The sequence below is a fragment of the Canis lupus genome, chromosome 23 (assembly GCF_003254725.2).
Source record: "Canis lupus dingo isolate Sandy chromosome 23, ASM325472v2, whole genome shotgun sequence".
Taxonomy (NCBI): domain Eukaryota; kingdom Metazoa; phylum Chordata; class Mammalia; order Carnivora; family Canidae; genus Canis; species Canis lupus.
This window is the reverse complement of record NC_064265.1, coordinates 11,670,531-11,684,601: the sequence shown is the minus strand read 5'-3', so window position 1 is coordinate 11,684,601 and position 14,071 is coordinate 11,670,531. Positions and strand designations below refer to the sequence as shown.

At 40.3% G+C, this 14,071-nt stretch overlaps 1 long non-coding RNA gene across 2 annotated transcripts in view; it reads left to right on the top strand.

Annotated features, from left to right (window-relative positions):
* The first annotated feature begins 7,030 nt into the window (after positions 1–7,030).
* Positions 7,031–14,071, top strand: part of LOC112668907 (uncharacterized) — a 32,437-nt gene continuing 25,396 nt past the window's right edge. For both annotated transcript variants that reach the window (XR_007405298.1, XR_007405297.1), the window contains exons 1-2: positions 7,031–7,210; positions 7,689–7,768. This is a non-coding gene — a long non-coding RNA (uncharacterized LOC112668907). The remainder of the gene's footprint in view (positions 7,211–7,688; positions 7,769–14,071) is intronic.

Sequence of the window (14,071 nt, the reverse complement as noted above, 5' to 3'; positions counted from 1 at the left end):
AAGGCATCAGCTGGCCCAGTTTTCCCTGTGGCATGAGACTTAGAGTGTGACAGATCAGGGGACTGCTGGCACAGGGAACCGAACTGAACAAGTGTTAAGGGGATTCTGGGCTGGCCTCTGGGCAATGTGTATGCTTGTGCCAATTATACTGGTGAGGGAATTGAGGCTGGGGGTGGGGAAAGGCCCTGGGGGAGAGTGCCATAAGGAATTAGGCTGAACATTTCCAGTCCCTGCCCTTACTCCTGCCCTCAGACCCTCCTGTGTACTTTGTGCTTTCCTACCATTCTGGGGAAATGAGACGTTGTTGAGAGATCCAGGTCACCCCAGGATGAAGGAGCACAGTTACCTTTGAGGAGCTGCAAGGTGTCCACACTTTGGAGAGGGCTGGGGGCTTCAGGCCCCAGGAAGACACCTGATGGTGATGTAGTTTGGAATATAGGTGAGGTTTGGTGGGGTGAGGTCTGGAAGTGATGGCCAAGAAAAAACTCTTGAGACATCTTTGGTACAAAAATGGTGGTTTTATAAAAGCATGGGACCTGTGGGCAGAAAAAGCTGCTACCTAGAGGTTGTAAGGGGTGGCTGATTATATATTTGGGAGTTGGGGGAGGTAAGAAAAGGGGAAGTTTTCAAAAGAACTTTCATATTCTAAAGAGGACCTAAAGGATATTGGAGACCTTGCCTCTGTCAAGTTCAGGCTGTTTTCCCCTCTAGCAAGGTATTAACATTAAGACAGTGGAGAGCTTCCTGGAGGACTGTCACGCATATCCCATCTAGGAGTTGGGGAGGGGGCAGGGTTTACAGGGTGTCAACTTGTGCTTTGTCCTCAGCTGGTCTTCTGTTTTTTCTTTCTTTCCTTTAATTAATTAATTAATTAATCAATTTATTTATTTGTATATTTTTTTAATTGGAGTTCCATTTGCCAACATATACTATAACACTCGGTGCTCATCCCATCAAGTGCCCCGCTCAGGGCCTTCTGCTTTTTCATTAGTGGTTTGGAGGAGCGTTGAAACCTCCAGACCCCACTCCACGGAGGCAGAGCACAGAGCAGGGGATACTTGGGGAGCCAACAGCTGGCAGACCTGGTAGAGCCAGGAGGCAATCTCCAGATGAATAGCCCAAGAGGTGCCTACCTCCGAAGAAGTCAAAACCCAGAGAGGATTCAGAAGATCTTCAAGTTGGGAGTGGGGCTGGGCTAGAACTTGGGGTTCTTTTTCCTCATCTCATGGCCTTTCTCTGGAGGCCCAGGGACCCAGGATATACCCACAAGGCCCCGACCTACACGGGAAGGTTCTCCCTGCTGGTTGATTAAGTTCTGGGTAAATGGATGTTTTGGTTAATGGAAAGAGCTATCACTTAAGCTATAGATGAACTCAGTAAGCCCCACAAAGCCTTACTGGAGGATGGCTAAGCCCTTTCTGTGGAGGTGGTCAGGTCCCATGGCACCTGCGACACCACCACCTACTGCCCTGGTGCGGTGTGGCAATGTGGTGACGTGCTGGAGGGTTACCAGCTCCGGTCCTCTCAGGGCTGTGGGCTGAGGCCTGGACTATCTGCCTTGAACAAAGGGCACACATTCTGCCTCAGGAGGCGGGTGTGCCGACCAGCCCCACCCACCACACCCACAGGAAGCCTAAAGTTGTATAACAGCTTTTCCTTGGAACCAGAGAGAACTGGCTGGAAGGAGCAGGAGTGAAGGTTTGTCACAGGACAAGTTATTGTTTTTTGCTGCCAAAGACCCAGTGGAAAGGGATAAGAGGCAAACCCACCCTCCTAGGAGCCTAGTTCAAGGTCTGGGTCCTCCTTAGCACCAAGGAGAAGTCAACAGCCTCTTTGTGTTCCAGAGTGGGAGGCTGCCTGGGAGCAGTGTGCTGCCTTTCAGACAGGCTCTCAGAGGAAACTAGATGAAACTGGATTGCCTGAGAACAGGGAGGGTGGAGACTTAGCTTTGAGAGTCAGGCTGTGGGTTGGCAACCAGATTTAGGGAAGTGTGGAATTCCTGGGATTTGAAGCAGTGGGTTGGCCTCAGGGTGGGGTGAGTCTAGTGGGTATATGTGAAAAGCGGAAGTGAACACCCTCAGACTTAAATTTGCTCCATCTGTGGGACTTGAAGGTCCCAGGGATTTGGTGAATCCAGGGGTAGGGGCTTTGGTAGTTAGCTGCACTGGATGACGTGGTGACCTCCCAGATCCCCTTCATTAGACTCTCCACCTCAGCCTCTGTAAATATGGTTCTGATGGCTCACAGCCTTCTCTGGAGAATTCTCTTACACCCGTGGGAACTACATCACATAGAGCATTATACCTCTCACCCCCAGGGACTGTTCAGAGCCAAAGACCAATTCAGAGGATGAAAAAAAAAAAAAAAAAAGTCTGCCTCCTTGCCACTGATGGGACCAACTCTGGTACATTTCCTGCACCAATACCCCTTTAGGGTCAGGCTGAGCTTGACCTGTTGAAACCATTCTTGCTCAGCTCCTCTCCTGCCTCATTCTGCTTCATCTGTTCCCTTCTCCTGAGTCCTTCCCTCAGTAAACCCTGTCTCAGGCTATGCTCCTGGGGACTCTGACCTGACAATGACCAATATAAAACTTCTTACCCATCTTAGTGAATGCATTTGAGTCAGAAAACAAGTGAGTGTGAATTAAAAAAAAAAAAAAAAAGATGAAATGACCACAGTGATCCAGTAGGTCATGGAGCAATTTATGGCTATATCAGACTGTAGAAGGGACTTGTAGCCCTGGAGTAGTCTGGTTGATCATGGAGATAGTGCATTTTCTTGGGGTAAGAGAGTTGAGATCCTTAAAAGGAGAGTTTCCAGGATTTGAGAGCACTTCATCCCTCGGCACTCAGTGGTACACTGCAGCCTGGAGGGGCCAGGGATCCATAGGCCACATCCCACAGCCCTCCTTGGAGGCCTTGTCTGGTGCTGTGTAGATTGCTTTCCTGATGGCCACAGTGGCTCTTCTCTAAGCTGGAGTGAACTGGCTGTCGAGAGACAGAGCGGTTGAATCCTGATCCAAGATTCCTGTTTCCCACCCCAATGAAGGGACTCTCCTGAAGTTAAAGGGATAGGTTGGCTCCTGGCTCTGTGGTTATCTTGGCAATATTGTTGGTTCATCTTCTGCCTCTTCTGGACCTCATTGTCCTCCCCTGTGAAATGAGGGCATTTGAGGGAAGGAGAGATGGGGAGGGAAGAGAGAAGAGTTACAGTTACCAATCTGCTCAAAGTCCCTTGAGCTATTTGTTGGCTTGGAACTTTAACCCATTGGCAGCGTGGGGTGGAGGGCATGCCCTTGCTCATCAATGGGGCATATCTGGTTTGGGGCTCAGGGCTCTGATGTTGAGTATATGGAGGAAGGGAGGATGTATAGAGGGTGACTGAAGGTGGCGCTGAAGACTACTTTGGAACCACCTTTACCATCTCTGCCAGAATGTTTGAATTCAACTTCTCAAGGACAATCTTTCTTTGAATTCTCAGGCATGTAGGCTTAAGTGTCCAAACTGGGACACTTAAAAACACTTTTTATTGTGATAAAATACATATAAGTTTTATCATCTTAACTATTTTTAAGTGTACAGTTCAGTGGTATTAAATATATTCATAATATTGTATAACCATTACCACCATCCATCTACAGAACTCTTTAGATCTTATAAAACTAAAATTCTGGACCCATTAAACAGTAATACCCTTATTACCCCTAACCTGGCAACCACTATTCTTCTTTCTGCTTTGACTACTCTAAGTATCTCATGTAAGTGGAATCACACAGTATTTGTCTTTTGTGTGATTGACTTATTTCACTTAGCACATAGTCCTCAAGGTTCATTTATGTTGTAGTATAGGTCAGAATTTTCTTCCCTTTTTGGATTGAATGATATTCCATTATATGGATATGCCACATTTTGCCACATTTTGCTTATCCAAGCCATGTACTGATGGACGCTGGGTTGCTTTCATGTTTTAGCTATTTCGAATAACTCCATTATGGACATAGACATACAAATCTCTCTTCTAGGCCCTGCTATCAATTCTTTTGGGTATATATCAGAAGTTGAATTGCTGGATCCTATGGTAGTTCTATTTTTAATTTTTTGAGGAACTGCCATACTGTTTTCCATAGCAGTTGACTCATTTTACATTCCCACCAACAGTGCCCAAGGGTTCTAATTTCTCCACATTCTTGTCAACATTTATTATTATTATTATTATTATTATTATTATTATTATTTTATAGTAGCCATTCTGACTGGTGTGGGGTGGTATCTCATTATGGTTTTGATTTGCATTTCCCTAATGATCAGTAATGTTGGAGCATTGTTTCATGAGCATCATTTCATTAAATGGCCATTTAAGTAACTATTTTGGAGAAATTTCTATTCAAGTCTTTTGCCCATTTTTGAATTTTTGGGGGAAAACAGAATTTTAGGAGTTCTCTATATATTCTAGATAATATCTTATCATATATGTGATTTGTAAATATTTTATTCCATTTTGTGGATTGCCTTGTTATTCTGTGGACAGTGTCTTTGGTGTACTAAATTTTAAATTTTTCATAAGGTTCAATATTTCTATTTTTTCTTTTATTGCTGGTGCCTTTTGGTGTCATTCATATCCAAGAAATCATTGCCAATCCAGTGTTGTGAAGCTTTTATCATGTTTTCTTTGAAGAGTTTTGTAGTTTTAAGTATCGCATTTGTAAACTGGGATACTTTTTTTTGAAAAAGATTTATTTGAGAGACAAAAAGAGAGAGACTGAGGGGTGTGTGTGTGTGTGTGTGTGTGTGAGGGACAGAGGGAGAGGGAGAGAGAGTTCCAAGCAGACTGTGCTGAGCTCAGAGCCTGACACAGGACTATAACCTCATGACCCCTGAGCCAAAACCAAGGGTTGAATGCTTAACCAACTGTGCTATCCAAGTACTCCAAACTGGGACAATTTTGAGACTGAAAGGGGTTGCTTTAAAAAAAATAATAAATCCAATATAATTAACAATAGGGTTGTATTAGTTTCAAATGTACTATATAGTGATTCAACAATTCTTATTTTTTTTTGACTCAACAATTCTATACATTACTCAGTGCTCATCAAAAGTGTACTCTTACTCCTCTTCACCTATTGCACCCATCCTCCACCCACCTCCCCTCTGATAATCACCAGTTTGTTCTCCATAGTTAAGAGTCTCTTTGTCTGTCTCTTTTTTCCTTTGTTCATTTATTTTGCTTCTTAAATTCCACATATGAGTGAAATCATATGGTATTTGTCTTTCTCTCACTGGCTTATTTCATGGGGCATTATACTCTCTAGGTCCATCCATGTTGTTGCAAATGACAATATTTCATTTTTCTTTATGGCTAAGTAATATTCCATTGTGTATCTTCTTTGTTGAATGGGAAGGCTTTAAATAATGATGTACTTAAAAATTATTTATATATTGACCAACAAACTGATTATATTTTATGGCAGACCTGTGTCGTTGTCATTCATGGATTAATTTCAAACATAAAATTCTTTCTAAAAAATAAAAGTAACCCGTGTCCATGTTCATTAGGACAAAACTTCATACTGATTATGTGAACACTAAAAATAGTATAGGGGTTCCTGGCTGGCTCAGTCAATAGAATATGCAACTCTTGATTTCAGGGCCGTGAGTTTGAGCCCCATGTTGGGGGTAGAGCATATTTAAAAATATAGCATATGCAGGAACACTTGGAGCTGTCACCATATCCACTGTAGTTGCTGGGGCCAGAGTGAGTGCCCAGGTGAAAGGTGCACTCTTCTGGCTGGATATTCCTTCAGAAAAGCAATCATCTCCTCATTCCATCATGGTGAATGAAATGGATTTCACTGCTGGGGAGATGGTAGTGCTTCCAGCACTTACTTAATGCAGTGTTTAGCACTGTATAGCTTCTTGGTGTTCAAAGGACAACCATGCAAAATACTGGAGATGTTAACTCCCCACACTGGAAAGTGGTTCCACCAAGGTTCACTTTGTTGGGACTGACATGTTAACTGGAAGAAGTATAAAGATATTTGCCCTTCTACTCTCAACATGGATATTCCAAATATCAAGAGATATGATTATCAAACATGCTTAAAAAAAATAAAGGGGATCCCTGGGTGGCTCAGAGGTTTAGCACCTGCCTTTGGCCCAGGGCGTGATCCTGGAGTCCCAGATGGGGTCCCACGTCAGGCTCCTGGGATGGAGCCTGCCTCTCTCTCTGCCTATGTCTCTGCCTCTCTCTCTCTCTCTATGTCTATTATGAATAAATAAATAAAATCTTAAAAAAAAAAAAACCCAGGGGCAGTTAGGTGGCTCATTCTGTTAAGCATCTGCCTTTGGCTCAGGTCATGATCCTGGGGCTCTGGGATTGAGCCTCTCATTGGGCTCCTGCTCAGCGGGAAGCCTGTTTCTCCCTCTCACTGCCCCCCTGCTCTTGCTCTCTCTTACTATCTCTCTCTCTCTCTCTCAAATAAATATTAAAATCTTTAAAAAATAAAATAAAACCCCACACAAATTACAAAGAGAAAAAAGGCACATATAGAATGGCAAAACCTGCAGATACCACCTTAGCTAAGTGATCAAAGTTAACATCACCAGTAGTGGGGACAAACTGACATCATTTGCCTCCTGTTGTGACCTTGGAGACATATGGTTCATGTAATATTCTTGCCAATAAATGCATTACCTGAATCATGAGGAAGCAATCAAACAAACCAAAATTGAGGGACATTCTGCACAAACAGTGGACCTGTGTTCTTCAAAAATGCCCAAGTCTCAAAAAACAAAGAGTGAAGATTGTTTACAAATTTGACTAAATAGACATGGCAGCCAAATAAATGATCCTGAATTGGATCTTAGAGTTGGGGAAGAAATTGCTCTAAAAGCCATTATTTGCCAATTTTGTAGACAAAGATAAATCTAAGCAGCATTTGGAAAAGAAGCAATATTAGAACAAAGAAGCTCAGTCTCAGATGTTCTACTCTGAAGTAACTTATTACTGCTTTTTAGAATAACTAGAGACAAATGTGAACAAAGACACTCAGAAACACATTTTCTTCTCAACTCTACCTACTTGTGACATAGGCAAAGGAAGATGACTCAAACTGCGTTTGAGAAAACAAACAGTTATAAGTGGAAACAAGCCCAGTCTCAGAAATTCTTCTCAAAAGTAACTACTTAATGTTTGTCAGAAAACAGACACGAATGTAAGCTTTATCTGGGGGGGGGGGGGACAACCCAAGAAATGCATTGTTAACTAACTTTTTAAAAAAATTGTGAGTTAGAGCCAGTTAAGATGAATCTAGATAGCAATTTTTATTTTGGTATCTGAAAATGTTTTAATTGAATGTTTTATTTTAGGATAATTATAGATTCACATGCAGTTGTAGGAAATAATATAGAGAGATCCCGTGTACCCTTTCTTTACCCAGCCTCCCTCAATGGTAACAACTTATAATACTAGAGAACAATGTTGACCTTGATCTAGTTTGTCCACCCCAAGAATCTCTCCAGTGGACCTTTTATAACTACACCCACTTTCCTCTCTCTCCCTATCCCATTCCTGATCCCCATTCCTGGCAACCACAGATATGTTCTCCATTTCTATAATTTTGTCATTTCAAGAATGTTATATAAATGGAATCATACAGTATGTAACCTTTTGGGTTTTTTTCCCCCACTCAGAATAATTCCCTGGAGATTCATCTAAATTGTGGAGCATATCAAAAGGTCATTCTTTTTTTATTGCTGAGCCATATTTGAAGGTATGTATGTACTAGAGTTTGTTTATTTATCCACTCATTGAAGGACATGAGGGTTGTTTCCAGTTTGGGGCAATTATAAATAAAACTGTCTGAACATGTGCATATAGGTTTTTCTGTTAACATCAAATTTCACTTTTCTCTGATAAATACCCAATACTGCAGTCACAGGGTTTTTCAGTGGTTGCATGCTTAATGTCCTAAGAAACTGGCAACCTGTTTTCCACTGTGGCTCTACCATTTTATGTTCCCACCAACAATGTATGAGTGATCCAGTTTCTCTGCAATTGGTGTTATCACAGTTTTTAAAAAAAATCATTTTAGTCATTTTATTTTGTGGATGTCCAATTGCTCCAGCAACATTTGTTGAAATAATTTGTTTGTCCCTTTCTCCAGCGAATTGCTTTTGTGCCTTTGTAACAAATCAGTTGGGCATATGTGTATGGGTCTATTTCTGGATTCTCTATTCTGTTCCTTTGATCTATGTGTCCATCCGTCTCTAATACCACACTGTCTTGATTACTGTAGCAAGCCTTAACATTGAGTATAGTGATTCTTCCCACTTTATTCTTCTTTTTTTCAAAATTATTTGAGCTATTCTAGGTACTGTGTCTTTCCATATACATTTTAGAATAAACTTGTCTATAAAACAAGTTTTATAAAACTTGCTGGGAATTTTGACAGGAATTGCATTAAACCTATTTTAATATGTTGAATTTTCCATTTCTGAACATAGTACATTTCTCCGTTTATTTAGGTCTTCTTTAATTTCTTTCGTCGGTACTTTAAAATTTTAAGGATATATCCTGTGCATGTTTTGCTAGAGCTACATCTAAATATCTTGTTTTCTTTGGAATGATTGTAAGTGGTACTGTATTTTTAATTTCCATTTCTATATGTGATCATTATTGGGATATCAAAATGTAATTGTTTTTTGTTTATTGATCTTATGTCCTGTGACCTCTCTTAACTCACTTATTAGTTCAAGAAGTTTGTTGTTTATTTTTTGTTTTTAGATTATTTGGGGTTTTTACATAGACAATCATATCATTGCAAATAGGAACATCTTGATTTTTTTCTTTTCAGTTTATATGCTTTTATTTCTTTTCCTTCCCTTCCTGCAGTGGCTAGAAATTCCAGTACTGCAGTAATCGGCATTGGTAAGAGCAGGCATCTTTATCTTGTTCCTGATCTTTTTTTTTTTTTAATTTTTAATTATTTATGATAGTCACACACACAGAGAGAGAGGCAGAGACACAGGCAGAGGGAGAAGCAGGATCCATGCACCGGGAGCCTGATGTGGGATTCGATCCCGGGTCTCCAGGATCACGCCCTGGGCCAAAGGCAGGCGCTAAACCGCTGCGCCACCCAGGGATCCCTCTTGTTTCTGATCTTAAAGAGAAAGTGTTAATGTTCCACCATTAAGTAAGATGTTAGCTGTAGGCTTTTTACGGATGTTCTTTATTGAGTTGAGGAAGTTCTTTATTTATAGTTTTTGAGAGTTTTATCATGAATGGGTGCTGTATTTTGTCAAATGCTTTTTCTATATGTATTGTTATAGTCATGTGTTGTTTTTTCAAGCAGATTGAAATGGTGGAATTGAAATTGAGTGATTTTTGAATGTTGAACCAACTTTGCATACTTAGGATAAATCACATTTGGCCTTGATGCATAATTATTTTTTTACATTGTTGGATTCAATTTGCTAATATTTTGTTAAGAATTTGTGTGCTTATGAGAAATATTGGTTTGTAGTATTCTTTTCTTGTAATGTCTTTGTCTGGTTTTTATCTTAGGGTAATACCAACTTCATAAAATAAATTGGTAAATATTCCTTCCTCTTTGATTTTTTTTTTAGAAAAGATTGGTAAAATTGGTGCCAATTAGAAAAATTGGTAGGATTCTCTCGTGAAACCCTATGCATCTGGATATTTCTTTCTCAGGAGCTTCTAAATTCTATTTCTTTAGTGGTTATAGGACTATTTGAATGATCTATTTCACCTTGGTTAAGCTTTGGCAGTTTGTGTTTTTAAAAGAATTAGTCCATTTCTTCTAAGTAGTTGAATTTATGAGCATAAAGTTGCTTTTAGGATTTCATATCTGACTGGTGATTGGTCTTCTCTTTATCTTTGTCTGTCTTGTTAGAGGTTTATCTTAAAATTTTTTTCAAACAAGTAGCCTTTTGTTTCATTGATTTTACTCTATTTTTAAAATTGATTTCTGCTTTTATATTTATTATTTCCTTTCTTTGGCTCGTTTTGGGTATATTTTGCTCTTCTTTTCTTAGTTTCTTCAAATGGATGCTTAAATTATTGGTCTGAAACTCTTTTTTTCTAATGTAAGCCTCTAGTATTATAAATTTCCTTCTCATTTCTGTTTTAGCTGAATCCTCCATATCTTGATATGTGATATTTTCAGTTTAATTCCGCTTTCTCTTTATATATACACATATTTAAAATTTTCCTTTGAGACTTCTTATTTGATGCATGGATTATTTAGAGTGTGCTATTTACTCTCCAAGTATTTTGCAGGTTTCCTGTTATCTCTTTACTATTGATCTCTGATGTGATTCCATTATGTTCAGAGAACATATTTGTCCTGACCTCAGTTCTTTTAAATTTGCTGAGGTTTATCCTATGGTCCAGGATATGGTTTACCTTGGTAAACATACTGTATGTGCTTATAAATAATGTGTATTTTGCTATTGTTAAGTGGAGTGGCCCACCTTTATATTTTCAGTCTACTAGGGTCATTGTATATGAAGTGAATTTCTTGTAGACAGCCTATGGTTGTATCATCTTTTTAATTTACTCTGTCAGTCTCTGTTTATTGGTATATTTACATTAGTTGGTGATTTGCTTTTTTATCACCTGCGCTCTGTATTTCTTATTCCTTTATTTGTCTTTTCTTGGTTTCTCATGGATGATGTGAACATTTTAATTTTTTTTTAAGTAGGCTCCATCCTGAGCATGGGGCCCAACATGGGCCTTGAACTCTTGACCCTGAGATTAATAACTGAACTGAGATCAAGAGTCAGATGCCTGACTGATTGAGCCACCCAGGCACCCCTGTCTATTTAAAAATTTTTGAACAGAATTAGTTTTCAGAAGTTTAATTATGTCTTGGCATAGGTTTATTTGGGTTTACTCTAGTTGGAAAATGTTGGATCTGTAGGTTTATGTCTTTCAGTGTATTTGGGAAGTTTTCAGCCATTATTTATTCAAATATTTTTGCACTTCCTCTCTCCCCCTCCTCTATTCCTGGGACTCTAACAGTATGATGTTATGTCTTTTGTTATTGTCCTCTAGGTACCCTTCCTCCCCACCCCCAATCTATTCTCTCTGTTGTTAATATTGGGTAAATTCTATTGATCTAATTCTATTTTCCTTCATCCCCACTCTACTATTGAGCCCCTGAAGCAAGCCAGTTATTGTCTTTTTCAGTTCTGTAATTTTCATTTGGTCCTTTAAAAAAAAAAAAAACCTTTGATTTCATTTGCTGAGATATTTGCCTTTTCTTTTGTTTCAAGATAATTCATTATTATGTGCGGAAACATTTTTTTTTTTTTTTTTTTTTTTTTTTTTTTTTTTTTTTTTTTTTAGTGATAGCTACTTTAAAAATCCCTGTCAGGTAATTCTGATACCTGATTTGTCTCAGTGTTGGGATCTGTATGTTATGTTTTCTCAGTGTTGTGATTTTCTTGGTTCTTGGTATGATGATTAATTTTCTTTCTTTCTTTTTAAGATTTATTTACTTACTTGAGTGAAAGAGAGCACAAGCAGAGGAATCAGCAGGCAGAGGGAGAAGCAGGCTCTCCACTGAGCAGGAATTCCATGTGGGCTGGATCGTAGGACCCTAGGATCATGACATGATCAGATGCTAAATTGATTGAACCACCCAGGCCCCTCTGATGGTTGATTTTCAATTATCTCTTGGATATTTTGGATATCTTAGAAGATGCTGGGTCCTGTTTAATATTTTTTCTTAAATATCTATTTATTTGTTTGTTTATTTATTTATTTATTTATTGGAAGGAGGGAGGGGGGAGAGAGAGAGAGGGAGAGAGAAAGAGAGAGAGAGAGAGAGATAAGGGGGAGGGATTAAGAGAGAGAAGCCCAAGCTGACTCCACGCTGAGTGCAGAGCCCAATATTGGGATCAATCTCATGACCCCAAGATCATGACCTGAACAGAAATCAAAAGTTGGATGCTTAACTGACTGAGCCCCTAGTCTTTTTTTTAAATCAGGGAGTCCCTCTGTTTAGCACAGGGGCTGGGAGAGTGTTATGTTCTGCTTCCTACTGTGGTCTGGACAACAGCCACCCTGACAAAAGTGGGACACTGGCTTGTTGGCAGAGATGGGGCGGAAGTTCAGTTGCCCCTGAGCCTCACTGACACAGAAAAAGTGTGGCCCCAGCTCACACTGCCTTGTTGCTTCTGAGTAGAAGTTTAAGCTCAGCTCCCCACTGGGCTGCACAGCTACCATGGAGTTGGAGGGAAATGGACTGACCCATACCACTTTATTGCCACAGGATAGGTGTGGAAGTTCAGCCCCACACTGGGCCCTGATAGCACGTGGGAAGGTGGTGCTGGAGTGCTGACTAGCCCTGCTTTGCACTGCCATTCAGTCTTACTGCTGCTGGGTGCATGTGGAGGTGCACTTCGCACCTGGGCCTTCCTGATACCTGGAATGGAAGGAAAGTGGAGGGATGACTAGCTCCAACTTGCAGGGCCTTGTTGAGTTGCATCGATGCCAGGTGTAGGTGGATGGAGGCTGAGCTCACTGCTGTACCTGGCTGACACCACCTTTTAGGAGAATCAGAATGCTGCCTGCTTCTGCCACACAGGGAATGGAATATTAGCTCCTTCCTCAGACTCACCAATGCTGCTGGCAGAAAAATCAGATTGTGCCTCTTACTTCCGTGGATTGAGGGCGTGGGTGGAAGATCAATCCTTTTACCCCCTTATGTTTCTGCTCAAATTGCCAGGGCAGGGTGTGGTTTTTAAATTGGTGTTTGATTGGAGTAGGGTAGGTACTGCCAAAGTTTTCTGTTGTTAGATCATTTTTTGGTGGGGCGGGGGCCATTTGCCTAGAGAGAACAGGATTTTCTTGAAATTTTTATGGCTGTACCTGTTCATAGTTCTGGGATGGGAGCTTGCACAATACTCTGTCTAGAACATGTGGGAAGTAAGGAGGAAACCCAGGAGACTTACCATAGGATTGATCAAATCTATGGGTCTCTAGGTAATCTGTGTTCTTTCTACCCTTCAGAATCTTCTTATGCTTGTCTGTTGTATTATGTCCAGGGATTTTTAATTGTAAGAAGGAGCAGGGAGAGTGGGACAACTCCATCTTCGTGGAGCTGGAAAACTGCATTGTTGTTTTGAAACAAGACAGCATTAGTGCAAACAAGTTCAGTCTCAGAAATCCTCCTTCAGAGTAATTTCTTATTGCTTGGCAAAATGACCTGTAAGGGGCATCAGCATTACATGAGCAAAATCTGAAAATACACATTCCTGTCAACTACACTGATAAATCTCAGCAGTAAATGTGAAAACAAGCTCAGAGTCACACATTACTCTAAAAAGGAAACTCTTATTTTGAGTTAGAACAAACAAGATAAATCCATGCAGTATTTGTGAAAACTAGCTCCAAGTCACACAGTGTTCTCAAAAGTTTTTTTTTGAAAGTTAAAACAGGTTAAAACAAATCCAACCAGTATTTGTGCAAACAAGTCCAAATTAAAATTGATCTAAGCAGGCTTTGGTATCTGAATATTAAGCCCGGACCTCTTAACTGGACCTGTATCTTGGGCATCATCCTGGTTCTTATGGACCTTGGACCTGGATTTAGACATTTTTTTTGGTCATGAGCTTGGGCCTTCAATCAGCATCTCTATCTTGGAACTGAACAGTAGACCCAGACCTCCGATTTGGACCTTGATCTGAACTTGGATGTGGAGTTTGGTTCTGTACCTCGAACCTGGGCATGGACTTTGGACTGGAACTTGGACTTTAGTCTCTAACTTGTAGTTGATTTCAGACTTGGACATCAGATCTGAAATGACACATGACTATGGATATGAATGTTGGACCAGGATTTCTGACATGAATGTCAACCTTGGATCTAGAGTTTGGACCTTGCTCCTGAACTTTGGTAATGGAATTTTGACTTTGTTCCTGAACCTCAGTCTTGGATATATTCTTCAGATCTAGGCCTCAAACCTGGGCCTGAACATCAAAAGTGAACTTTGTATCTTGGAGTTGGACCTAGAGCCTGTGCCTTACATATGAACCAGGACATGGAC